This window comes from Bufo bufo, chromosome 10 (assembly GCF_905171765.1).
Source record: "Bufo bufo chromosome 10, aBufBuf1.1, whole genome shotgun sequence".
Lineage (NCBI taxonomy): Eukaryota > Metazoa > Chordata > Amphibia > Anura > Bufonidae > Bufo > Bufo bufo.
This window is the reverse complement of record NC_053398.1, coordinates 115,462,967-115,475,909: the sequence shown is the minus strand read 5'-3', so window position 1 is coordinate 115,475,909 and position 12,943 is coordinate 115,462,967.

Genomic DNA, 12,943 nt, shown 5'->3' with positions numbered 1-12,943 from the left:
TTGTTAGAAAGAGATTGTCTGATGTACGATGTCTGATTTTCATTTTTTACATCAATCATAGCAAACCCTTTCAAGATGAGACACCAGAATGCTTGGCATCAGAAAGGATCAAACATTTAGTAAAATGCATCAATCTCACTTTACAGAGTTGGGGATGTCCAAGTGGCATAGTCTGTGCCCACCAGCGTCAGACTGCAGTCCCTCGAGCCCACCAGAAACACTCATTCTGAGGGCACACCCTCAGTGTATATAGTACCCTAAGGGCTCTGGTTTATTAGAGGTCCATTATTGTCACAGCTTGGGCCCACACGAGTATCGTCTGATAATCTGATGGGTCAGTCCAACCCTGGTGCCCACTGGCAGCTTTCTTTCTATTTTCATTGAACATTGTGATATTTTGTCCTTGTTGCACCAACAGTGTAGTGGAGTAGATGGGATACAGGTGACCTATCCAACAAGCTATGCAGCCACTGGCAGACTTGGTGGTAGCTACTAGTGATGAGCGGCATAGGCAATATTTAAATTTGCAATATTTTGTCCGAATATTTGCCATAAATTCACAAATTCGAGAATTTGTGATCTCCAGTAATTGTTTATTTGATTGCAAAAATCGGCAATGTAATATATTTGCGATAAATTCGCGATTAGAATATTCAACACTATTCGCGAATACGAATATATAGCACTATATTCTATATATTCGCGAATTCTCGACGTGGCGATATTCGCAATTAAAATTTGCGATTCGAATATTCGCGCTCAACACTAGTAGCTACCCAGTTTAGCAGCAGCTGAAGAATTTGCCCTGCAACACCCCCGGTAGAATAGCCCAATCAGGAACCTAGAAAGTTAACCTGAGCTCTCCCTGTGTGTGATACAGGAACCAGGTTGAAAATTCAATAACTAGCATTGAGTGATCTCACAGCAGGATTTAAAGGGAGTCTGTCACCTCCATATGCCTTTGCCCGCCCTCCAAGTCTCTTGCCTCATCGATAGGGCAAAGGCAGAGACTGGGGAGGAGTAAAGTGAAAAGAAGGCAGAGCAGCCTGGGCACCTACACACTGAACGCCGCCCCCTGGGCACTTGCGAGTGCTCATTTGCATATGAATTTAACATTTTTTTCTGCTGGTGCAAGTCTAAAGTAAAGAACAAATGTACCATTACAATCCTGTATAGGTGTGCTACAGAGCCATGTAAGCACTGTATATGGCCATATGGAGGTGACAGACCCCCTTTAAGTAGAGTACACCTCTTGAGCCAAGAACCCTTCTGCTGCTGCACTCTATGTCAGAAGTAATAGCAGGTATTCTCATCACAATTCTCAGGCTAGGCCTTACCCTACCTCAATGCCTGGCTTCTGGAGCAGAGATTGTTACACATAGTTACCCATTGTAAAATGTATGGCAGCTCAATAACTGAGATCGAACATCTGTCAACCCTCTAAGTAAATACAATGTTTTCTAGTAAAAAAAAAAGATTATATTAAGGGTGAGTGAATTTCTTAAATTTCATTTCATTCTGATTCATCAGAACTTCCACAAAAATTTGATTCGATTCGATTCCGAATTGAGAGAGAGTCAAGGTTATCTCTGTCAATGCCATTGGTGTTCTGGAAAACTTTTGAGAATATTATGACTGGTAAAGAAAGTAAAGATATACATTTTTGGCTAAATCAAGTCTAACCTTTTCACCTGAACATCTGCGCAAATGTGTACTTTATTATAGGATTATCCCCGTGTAAACCAAATTTCCCAAGTTTAAATTCTCAACACCAGTGTCTACTCTCCCATAGTCATTTTCTTCAACACTGAGAGAAAAAAAACAATAAAATGGTCATTAATGTAAGACCAGATTAAAAGGCATTGTGTGAAATGCAAAATGTTTTGTGTGAAAGTAAAAAAAAAAATACTTTGTTTCCAAGACAACCACCCAACTCTCCACTGATCAAAAAGAATCTAACCACTTTTTTGTCTATAGAACACGTAAATATGTTTAGGGTTGGAGAGCAGTCAACAGCAAGGGTTTGCTTTTCTTATTTTCACTACAAAATATCTTTTTAGTTTTCTTGACTTATGAAATGCACAGGGAAATTGTAATGTTTCTATATCTTTATATCTGTAAAGAATAAATCAAGGCAACTGGATGTACTGTAGATTTCTTGAAAACGTTTCACTCGTTCTTCCAACGAGCTTTCTCAATTCTTTACAAGAAAGTCCATTATTATTGCCTTAAATTCTAATATCTATCTATCTATCTATCTATCTATCTATCTATCTATCTATCTATCTAATATTTACTTATCTAATTATCTATCTATCTATCTATCTATCTATCTAATATCTATCTCTCTATATCTCTCATATCTATCTATATAATATCTATCTATCCATCTATCTACATTTCTTTCTCTTTCTTTCTTTCTTTCTTTCTTTCTTTCTTTCTTTCTTTCTTTCCTTCTTCTCATTTCTACTAAAGCTACTTTCGACTAAAACTACTTTAGCACAGAGATCTGGCCTCCTGATCTGTGGGGAATCGACAGGTCACAAACCACAGCATGCAGAGTTTTGTTTCCGGCGGATTCTTGGCATTTTTGCCTGAATGCGGTAAGATCTCTGCTGGACCCTATTATACTTAATGGGCCGGCGGACATCGTGATTGCAGTGCTGCATCCACAGAATTCCAGCTGGCTGTTCTCTGCCAGAACAACCAGCTGGAATACACGTGGCGGGTGTGAAAGTAGCCTAACTAGGGTGTTCAGGCTAGGGAGAGCTCACATCACCGTTATTTTTCTGTTCTTCTGATCCGTCAGAAGAACAGAAAAAAAATAATGGATCTTGTAAAAAAAAAAAAAACGGATCCTGTGCATCAGTTATGCACATTTGGCATCCTTTTGAGCCATTGATATTATTTCTTCAGTCGAAAAAAAAACCCTCCCATACAGGACTTTTTTTCCCATCTAAAAAAAAGGATCTCAGATGGAAATGGCTAAAACGGATGCCAAGGGGAGGCAGCCAGTCCTGCTCATATTCTAGGGCAGGTTGCTGGCAGCCATTTAAAATCATTCCCAGAGAACCCCTTTAACAATGCAGTCCTAATTAGTTTAGTTAGCGCCCCCTGCAGCTCATTAGATCGTGAAGCGCGTATGTATGTAATGACTTCACATAAAGCGTCTATATTCCAGTTTGGGTATTGCAGAATATATTTCGTTTTAGTAAAAAGGAAACAGATATTTACAGAAATTGAATGTTTTATGCTGAAGATTTTTTTCTCCCCAAGTGTTTTAGCAACTAAAATCTTATAATAGATTGCATTTCTCTCATTTGGAATCCACACCGCATTATGCGAGAAAACAGCACAGATGTTCTTCAAACCGCATGAAACATTTATGCAAATTTCTTATGAAGAAAAAAAAAAAGGTATTAAAAAAACAAGATCATTCATGATAGCTTAGCTTAAGAAACGCAACGTTTCACGGCCACTGTTTGTATATTGTTTCCAAAAACACAAGGGCATTTTGGATTTTTTTTTTCCTCTCGGCTATGGGATTTGCTTTTCCTGAGGCCATCCCTTCCGGTTGATTTCACGTTTTATAATGCTAATTGTGGGTGTATGGTTTTTTAGTTACTCGGCAGTCAGCTGGGCAGTGTGTCTGAAGCATATATTTAATGGAATTTGACAGCTGATAGAAGTGAGCTCACTCGAAGATGATTTGATATGTGGGATGAATGTGCAACTCTCAATTTGCCACATTAATGACCATTATTATTCAACTTTCACAGCCAAACTAAGTCTATGACTGGCCGCATCACTACATGTAGAGAAAAGAGAGGACTTTAGGGGCGAGTTAGCCTTTGTTTCTGATCACACTGCCTTTTAAGGAGGATGTCAAATGAATTACGTCTTCTTAAACTGTTGTAAAAGTGCAAAAAATATATATAAAACACACAAAAAGACACACTTCAAATATATATATATATATTATATAAAAAACACAAAAAAATACATTAAACTCTAGGCTATACTAGTCGCACAAAGTCGATTTGTTCCAAACCTTCGTTTTTTAATGCTATTTCCGCATTAAAATGTATTGGCTTTATGTAGGCAAAGTTCGTATCGCCCGGTGAATTACTACTGTATTCCTTTCTGCGTATTTTAAAATAGGAATATGAAGTGGGGTTTGGTACAGAGGTACCAGCCAGTAGCAAAGCATACTTTGGATTTCTATTTTAAACTGTTTTAAAATATGCAGCTAGGAATACAGTAGTAATTCACCGAAGTCTCGGGCGATACGAACTTTGCCTACACGGAGACAATACATTTTAATTCTGTACGGAAACAGCATTAAAAACAAAGGTTTGGAACGAATCGACTTCAGGTCTATGATGCGAAGGTCAATTCGCTCAAGCCTAATATATACATCTGAAATCTTAAAGGAGTTTTCTGGTTTGCATCAAAGTCCTTTAACCACCTCAGCCCCCAGTGCTTAAACACCCTGAAAGACCAGGCCACTTTTTACACTTCTGACCTAAACTACTTTCACCGTTTATTGCTCGGTCATGCAACTTACCACCCAAATGAATTTTACCTCCTTTTCTTATCACTAATAGAGCTTTCATTTGGTGGTATTTCATTGCTGCTGACATTTTTACTTTTTTTGTTATTAATCGAAATTTAACGATTTTTTTGCAAAAAAATGACATTTTTCACTTTCAGTTGTAAAATTTTGCAAAAAAAACGAGATCCATATAGAAATTTTGCTCTAAATTTATTGTTCTACATGTCTTTGATAAAAAAAAAATGTTTGGGTAAAAAAAAAATGGTTTGGGTAAAAGTTATAGCGTTTACAAACTATGGTACAAAAATGTGAATTTCCGCTTTTTGAAGCAGCTCTGACTTTCTGAGCGCCTGTCATGTTTCCTGAGGTTCTACGATGGCCAGACAGTACAAACACCCCACAAATGACCCCATTTCGGAAAGTAGACACCCTAAGGTATTCGCTGATGGGCATAGTGAGTTCATAGAACTTTTTATTTTTTGTCACAAGTTAGCGGAAAATGATGATTTTTTCTTTTTTTTTTCTTTTCTTACAAAGTCTCATATTTCACTAACTTGTGACAAAAAATAAAAACTTCTATGAACTCACAATGCCCATCAGCGAATACCTTGGGGTCTCTTCTTTCCAAAATTGGGTCACTTGTGGGGTAGTTATACTGCCCTGGCATTCTAGGGGCCCAAATGTGTGGTAAGGAGTTTGAAATCAAATTCTGTAAAAAATGACCTGTGAAATCCGAAAGGTGCTCTTTGGAATATGGGCCCCTTTGCCCACCTAGGCTGCAAAAAAGTGTCACACATCTGGTATCTCTGTATTCAGGAGAAGTTGAGGAATGTGTTTTGGGGTGTCTTTTTACATATACCCATGCTGGGTGAGATAAATATCTTGGTCAAATGCCAACTTTGTATAAAAAAATGGGAAAAGTTGTCTTTTGCCAAGATATTTCTCTCACCCAGCATGGGTATATGTAAAATGACACCCCAAAACACATTCCCCAACTTCTCCTGAGTACGGAGATACCATATGTGTGACACTTTTTTGCAGCCTAGGTGGGCAAAGGGGCCCATATTCCAAAGAGCACCTTTCGGATTTCACAGGTCATTTTTTACAGAATTTGATTTCAAACTCCTTACCACACATTTGGGCCCCTAGAATGCCAGGGCAGTATAACTACCCCACAAGTGACCCCATTTTGGAAAGAAGAGACCCCAAGGTATTCGCTGATGGGCATAGTCAGTTCATGGAAGTTTTTATTTTTTGTCACAAGTTAGTGGAATATGAGACTTTGTATGAAAAAAAAAAAAAAAAAAATCAGCATTTTCCACTAACTTGTGACAAAAAATAAAAAATTCTAGTAACTCGCCATGCCCCTCACGGAATACCTTGGGGTGTCTTCTTTCCAAAATGGGGTCACTTGTGGGGTAGTTATACTGCCCTGGCATTTTCCAGGGGCCCTAATGTGTGGTAAGTAGGTAAATGACCTGTGAAATCCTAAAGGTGCTCTTTGGAATATGGGCCCCTTTGCCCACCTAGGCTGCAAAAAAGTGTCACACATGTGGTATCGCCGTATTCAGGAGAAGGTGGGAAATGTGTTTTGGGGTGTCATTTTACATATACCCTTGCTGGGTGAGAGAAATATCTTGGCAAAAGACAACTTTTCCCATTTTTTTATACAAAGTTGGCATTTGACCAAGATATTTCTCTCACCCAGCATGGGTATATGTAAAATGACACCCCAAAACACATTCCCCAACTTCTCCTGAGTACGGAGATACCAGATGTGTGACACTTTTTTGCAGCCTAGATGCGCAAAGGTGCCCAAATTCCTTTTAGGAGGGCATTTTTAGACATTTGGATACCAGACTTCTTCTCACGCTTTGGGGCCCCTAGAATGCCAGGGCAGTATAAATACCCCACATGTGACCCCATTTTGGAAAGAAGACACCCAAAGGTATTCAATGAGGGGCATGGCGAGTTCATAGAATTTTTTTTTTTTTGGCACAAGTTAGCGAAAATTGATATTTTTAATTTTTTTCTCACAAAGTCTCCCTTTCCGCTAACTTTGGACAAAAATTTCAATCTTTCATGGACTCAATATGCCCCTCATGGAATACCTGGGGGTGTCTTCTTTCCGAAATGGGGTCACATGTGGGGTATTTATACTGCCCTGGCATTCTAGGGGCCCTAAAGCGTGAGAAGAAGTCTGGAATATAAATGTCTAAAAAATTTTACGCATTTGGATTCCGTGAGGGGTATGGTGAGTTCATGTGAGATTTTATTTTTTGACACAAGTTAGTGGAATATGAGACTTTGTAAGAAAAAAAAAAAATAATTCCGCTAACTTGGGCCAAAAAAATGTCTGAATGGAGCCTTACAGAGGGTGATCAATGACAGGGGGGTGATCAATGACAGGGGGGGTGATCAATGACAGGGGGTTGATCAATGACAGGGGGGTGATCAATGACAGGGAGGTGATCAGGGAGTCTATATGGGGTGATAACCACAGTCATTGATCACGCCCGTGTAAGGCTTCATTCAGACGTCCGTATGCGTTTTGCGGATCCGATCCATCTATCAGTGCATCCGTAAAAATCATGCGGACATCTGAATGGAGCTTTACAGGGGGGTAATCAATGACAGGGGGGTGATCAGGGAGTCTATATGGGGTGATCACCACAGTCATTGATCACGCCCCTGTAAGGCTTCATTCAGACGTCCGGATGCGTTTTGCGGATCCGATCCATCTATCAGTGGATCCGTAAAAATCATGCGGACGTCTGAATGGAGCTTTACAGGGGGGTAATCAATGACAGGGGGGTGATCAGGGAGTCTATATGGGGTGATAACCACAGTCATTGATCATGCCCCTGTAAGGCTTCATTCAGACGTCCGGATGCGTTTTGCGGATCCGATCCATCTATCAGTGCATCCGTAAAAATCATGCGGACATCTGAATGGAGCTTTACAGGGGGGTAATCAATGACAGGGGGGTGATCAGGGAGTCTATATGGGGTGATCACCACAGTCATTGATCATGCCCCTGTAAGGCTTCATTCAGACGTCCGGATGCGTTTTGCGGATCCGATCCATCTATCAGTGGATCCGTAAAAATCATGCGGACATCTGAATGAAGCTTTACAGGGGGGTGATCAATGACAGGGGGGTAATCAATGACAGGGGGGTGATCATGGAGTCTATATGGGGTGATCACCACAGTCATTGATCACGCCCCTGTAAGGCTTCATTCAGACGTCCGGATGCGTTTTGCGGATCCGATCCATCTCTCAGTGGATCCGTAAAAATCATGCGGACGTCTGAATGGAGCTTTACAGGGGGTTGATCAATGACAGGGGGTAATCAATGACAGGGGGGTGATCAGGGAGTCTATATGGGGTGATCAGGGGTGATCAGGGGCTAATAAGGGGTTAATAAGTGACGGGGGGGGGTGTAGTGTAGTGTAGTGGTGCTTGGTGGTACTTTACTGAGCTACCTGTGTCCTCTGGTGGTCGATCCAAACAAAGGGGACCACCAGGTAGCAGGTATATTAGACGCTGTTATCAAAACAGCGTCTAATATACCTGTTAGGGGTTAAAAAAAACACATCTCCAGCCTGCCAGCGAACGATCGCCCGCTGGCAGGCTGGAGATCAACTCTCTTACCTTCCGTTCCTGTGAGCGCGCGCGCCTGTGTGCGAGATGACGCATATATGCGTGACTGTGCGCAGCGCTGCCACCTCCGGAACGCGATCCTGCGTTAGGCGGTCCGGAGGTGGTTAAAATGATAATTTATGAAGCTCTCTGTTATTTTGTAATGTATTTCTTTTGCCTTTATTGCTCCTACCTCCCGTTCTGGGCTGTGACCACATGTCCATACAGCTCTTTCCTTACTTCCTGTGATGTCATGTCCATGGGCGGGGCAGTGATAGGAGAGTGTCTATAGCTAGCTGGGTGGGAGGAGCTATAACCTAGCTGGGTGTTGTCAGGGGCGATGCTGGAGCTGTGACAGAGGATGGAGAAGTGTATCATGGGTCTGGTTGGACACAGGAACAGGAATTTCTACATACAGGATGGAAACAAACCAGATTGTTTTGGTTACATGGCAATAAATGGGTTAGGGAGATCAAATGAAAAAAAACAAAAAAACATGAGGAATATGTACATGAGGTAAGTGACTACATAGAAATCCCAGAAACCCCCATGGATATGATAGCGCCATGTGGACAGTGGACCTGTTTGGAGGTGCAAGGAACCCTTATGGCTCAGTACTATCGACATATAGGCCTAGGTGGCACCATAAGGATCACCATATAGAAGCAATGCTACTAATGGAGAATACTTCAATGACAAGGCATCACAATAAAGTAGGGAACATATAGCTATTGAGATGTAATACACCCATGCACATGAGCCTAGTAGAAAAACATGACTTAAAGGGGTATTCCATATTCTTAAACTATTCTTTAAAAACAAAAATACTAACCTGATGATATGCACCTTTAGTCGAATCCCCTGTCCCTTTTTAATGCCCTGCTTTGCTCTGGTCCCAGTGCAGACTATCATAGGCATGACACTGTCACATGTGACCAAAAGCTATCTATTTTCTAACAATCCAACGCAACATTGATCTGTCTGTGTGCACGTTCGAATCGCTTTTCAGAGACCCCATCAGCCAGAAGAGGAATGGACTGTGTAGGTTTAACCAGGCAGTTTACAGGTCATAACCAGTGGAAATGGAGGGGAAACATAAGCCAGAGTGGCCTTAAAAGGTTGTTTTTTAGGAAAAAATGTAGTAACAATATATTGTGGATTTTATTATATTGAAAATATTTAAACATAACTTCAATGAATGACCAGAATATCCCTTTAAACAAGCCTTAGGGCCAATTGACACTCTTTGGCACTGATTGTGGCTTGCTTCTGTCTCAAAATCAGCTCCACAAAACACCTCAAAACAGACTCCCATTCATTAAATTTTTTTATTTTTTTTTACACATGTAAAAAAGAAGCAGCGTGCCCTATCGTGGGGCAGAATCAGCACTGAATCTCCCATTGAAATGAATAGGAAACAGAAAAAAACAGCTCCATGTTTGTCCACAAATTTTTTGTGTGTTTTCTGCGCGTTTTTTGGGCGCCGGTCTGCTTCAAAAAATTCTATGTAATGGAAATTGAGGCACACAGATCGCTAGTTTTTGCGTTTCAAAAGAATATATTTATTCACACAGTGGTTTCATGATCCAGTTGCCCAATACTTTAAATTGAAAAAAATAACATAAATCCTTGACCGTACGTTTCGGTCTGAATAGACCTTCTTCAGCGGTCACATATTATCTGTAGCACATGTGCGGCGGGTGGCCGGGGCGCTGGATGCAAAAAATTCAGCTTTGTCTTGAAGTTAACACCCATTGATTTTTTTAAGTGTTTTTCAAAATCAGTCGTGTGAGATTTCTCCTGATTCTCGGATTATCATCATAGTTCTGTTTTGAATAAGCTTCTTCTTACAATTATTTTCAAAATCACTAAGAGTAAGATCCCTTTCACACGGGCGTCGCGGAAGAGGTCCGGATGCGTTGTGGGTACCTTGCAGGAAACCCGCAATTTTAGTCAGTTTTGTCTGTGATTGCGTTGCGTTGTTTAGTTTTTTCCAAGCGAGTGCAAAGCGTTTTTTCACGGATGGTTGCTAAGGAGATGATAATAAATAGGGATGAGGTCCATTCACGTTATTATTTTCCTTTATAACATGGTTATAATAGAAAATAATATAATTCTTTAATACAGAATGCTAAGTAAAATGTCCCTTGAGGGTTAAAAAAATCATAAAAAAATTACTCACCTCATCGTGGTGAACGCGATGACGTCAGCGCAGGTCCTTTTGCGGGTCCTGCAAGAGGAAGAAATAAGACGATAACGGCAAGTAGATGAGGTGAGTAATTATTTTTTTATTATTTTTTAGCCCTCAAGGGACATTTTACTTAGCATTCTGTATTAAAGAATGATATTATTTTCTATTATAACCATGTTATAATGGAAAATAATAAAGTGAATGGACCTCATCCATATTTATTATCATCTCCTTAACAACTATCCGTGAAAATCGCATTGCATCCGCACTTGCTTGCGGATGCTTGCGATTTTCACTCAGCCCCATTTACTTCTATGGGGCCTGCGTTGCGCGAAAAACGCAGAATATAGAACATGCTGCGATTTTCACACAGCGCACGAGTTATGCTTGAAAAATATCGCTCATGTACACTGCTTGAAATGAAGGGATCTGGATTCAGTGCAGGTGCAATGCTTTCACGTCACGCATTGCACCCACGTGGAATACTCGCCCGTGTGAAGGGGGCCTAAATAAACAAAAATTTAAATTAAAACATATAAAGTAAAAGTAGTTTAAGGGCTGTAAAGTGTTTCCAAATATACAGGGGGAAAAAAACGAATACATTAAAGCATGTTCTCATCAAAAAACGTATCCAAATTGATAATTATCACAGACATCACTGAATAAACTTACAGGTGAAACTCGAAAAATTAGAATGTCGTGCAAAGTTCATTTATTTCAGTAATGCAACTTAAAAGGTGAAACTAATATATGAGATAGACTCATTACAGGCACAGCGAGATATTTCAAGCCTTTATTTGTTATAATTTGGATGATTATGGTTTACAGCTTATGAATCCCCAAAGTCATGATCTCAGGTCCCCTTTGCTTGGGGGGTATGGATTTATTAGCTGACTAGAGTGTGACACTTTGAGCCTAGAATATTGAACCTTTTCACAAAATTCTAATTTTAAGCTGCATTAATGCAATTCCTTTTAATTTGCATTACTGAAATAAATGGACTTTTGCACAATATTCTAATTTTTCGAGTTTCACCTGTACATTTTTCATTCAGCTTCCGGCAATATGGCTGCCACTTCCCTCAGCAGATAGAAATTCCCAGCAATGTTTTGATCACTTTCATATTGTGTTGAAGAAAATACCTCTATATCAACAATGTATTGTAAGATCCCTATTGCTACAAGCAGCATAGTAGAGACCCAACTGAATGTAGCCAACATTTCAACAATTCTGTAGGGCATCTGTCAGCAGTTTTGTCCCTATGACACTGGCTGACCTGTTACATGTGCACTTGGCAGCTGAAGGCATCTGTGTTGGTCCCATGTCCATATGTGTCCGCATTGCTGAGAAAAATGATGTTTTAATATATTCAAATGAGCCTCTAGGAGCAACGGGGGCGTTGCCATTACACCTACAGGCTTTACTCTCTTTGGAACTGTCCCTTTGCACTTTGATTGACAGGGCCAGACATGATGACATGTAAAAGATCATGTGACGTACCATGTGATGACCGGAGTGACGTCATCAAAGGTCCTTGACCTATAATTAATGCTCACCACAGGTCCTATTCAGTAAAGGGGACAGAAGGAGATGCCAGCATCGCGATCAAGTGGATTAAGGTGAGTTAAATGATTTTTTTATTTTTTTTAACCCCTCCAGCGCTGTTTTACTATGCATTCTGTATTCAGAATGCTATTATTTTCCCTTATAACCATGTTATAAGGGAAAATAATAATGATCGGGTCTCCATCCCGATCGTCTCCTAGCAACCGTACGTGAAAATCGCACCGCATCCGCACTTGCTTGTGGATGCTTGCGATTTTCACGCAACCCCATTCATTTCTGTGGGGCTTGCATTACGTGAAAAACGCACAAAGAGGAGCATGCTGCAATTTTCACGCAACGCACAAGTGATGCGTGAAAATCACCGCTCATGTAAACAGCCCCATAGAAATGAATGGGTCAGGATTCCGTGCGGAAAGGGGCCTAATGTTCTGCCGTGCCAACCATTTTCTCCAGTCTCAGGACACTTATAGCAGCTTGAAAAATGTAACCAAAGTGACCCACGCCTGTATTTCACGTTACAAATTCGCATTACGCGATTTTCACATTGCCGATTTATCGCATTTAATAAAATAACCTTGAATTCTCGAAATTCGCGAATATATGATGAATATTCTACAAAATATTTGTGAAATATTGAGAATTCGAATATAGCCCCTGCCGCTCATCACTAGCAGTGAGGGCACCCCCCCCCCCCCCCCCAGCCCAGACTGAAGGACAGCTCCGGACTGGTCTATATGGTTGGTTGGTTGGATATGGGAATTCTTGAGGGCAGCAGCAAGCAGTGGAATTTTGGAAGGGGGGGCTCATAGAGGACTGGGGGGGCTCATAGAGGCCTCAGGGGGAAAGTGTGCTTTCCTCCTACATCCCCCCGGGCATTTTGGGGAGCATTAGGGGTTGGATAACCCCTTTAACTACTTGCTGCTGATGCTGAGTGTGCACATAGCAATCAATCATCCCCCCTCCCAGCACATCAGTCACTTTTAGGGG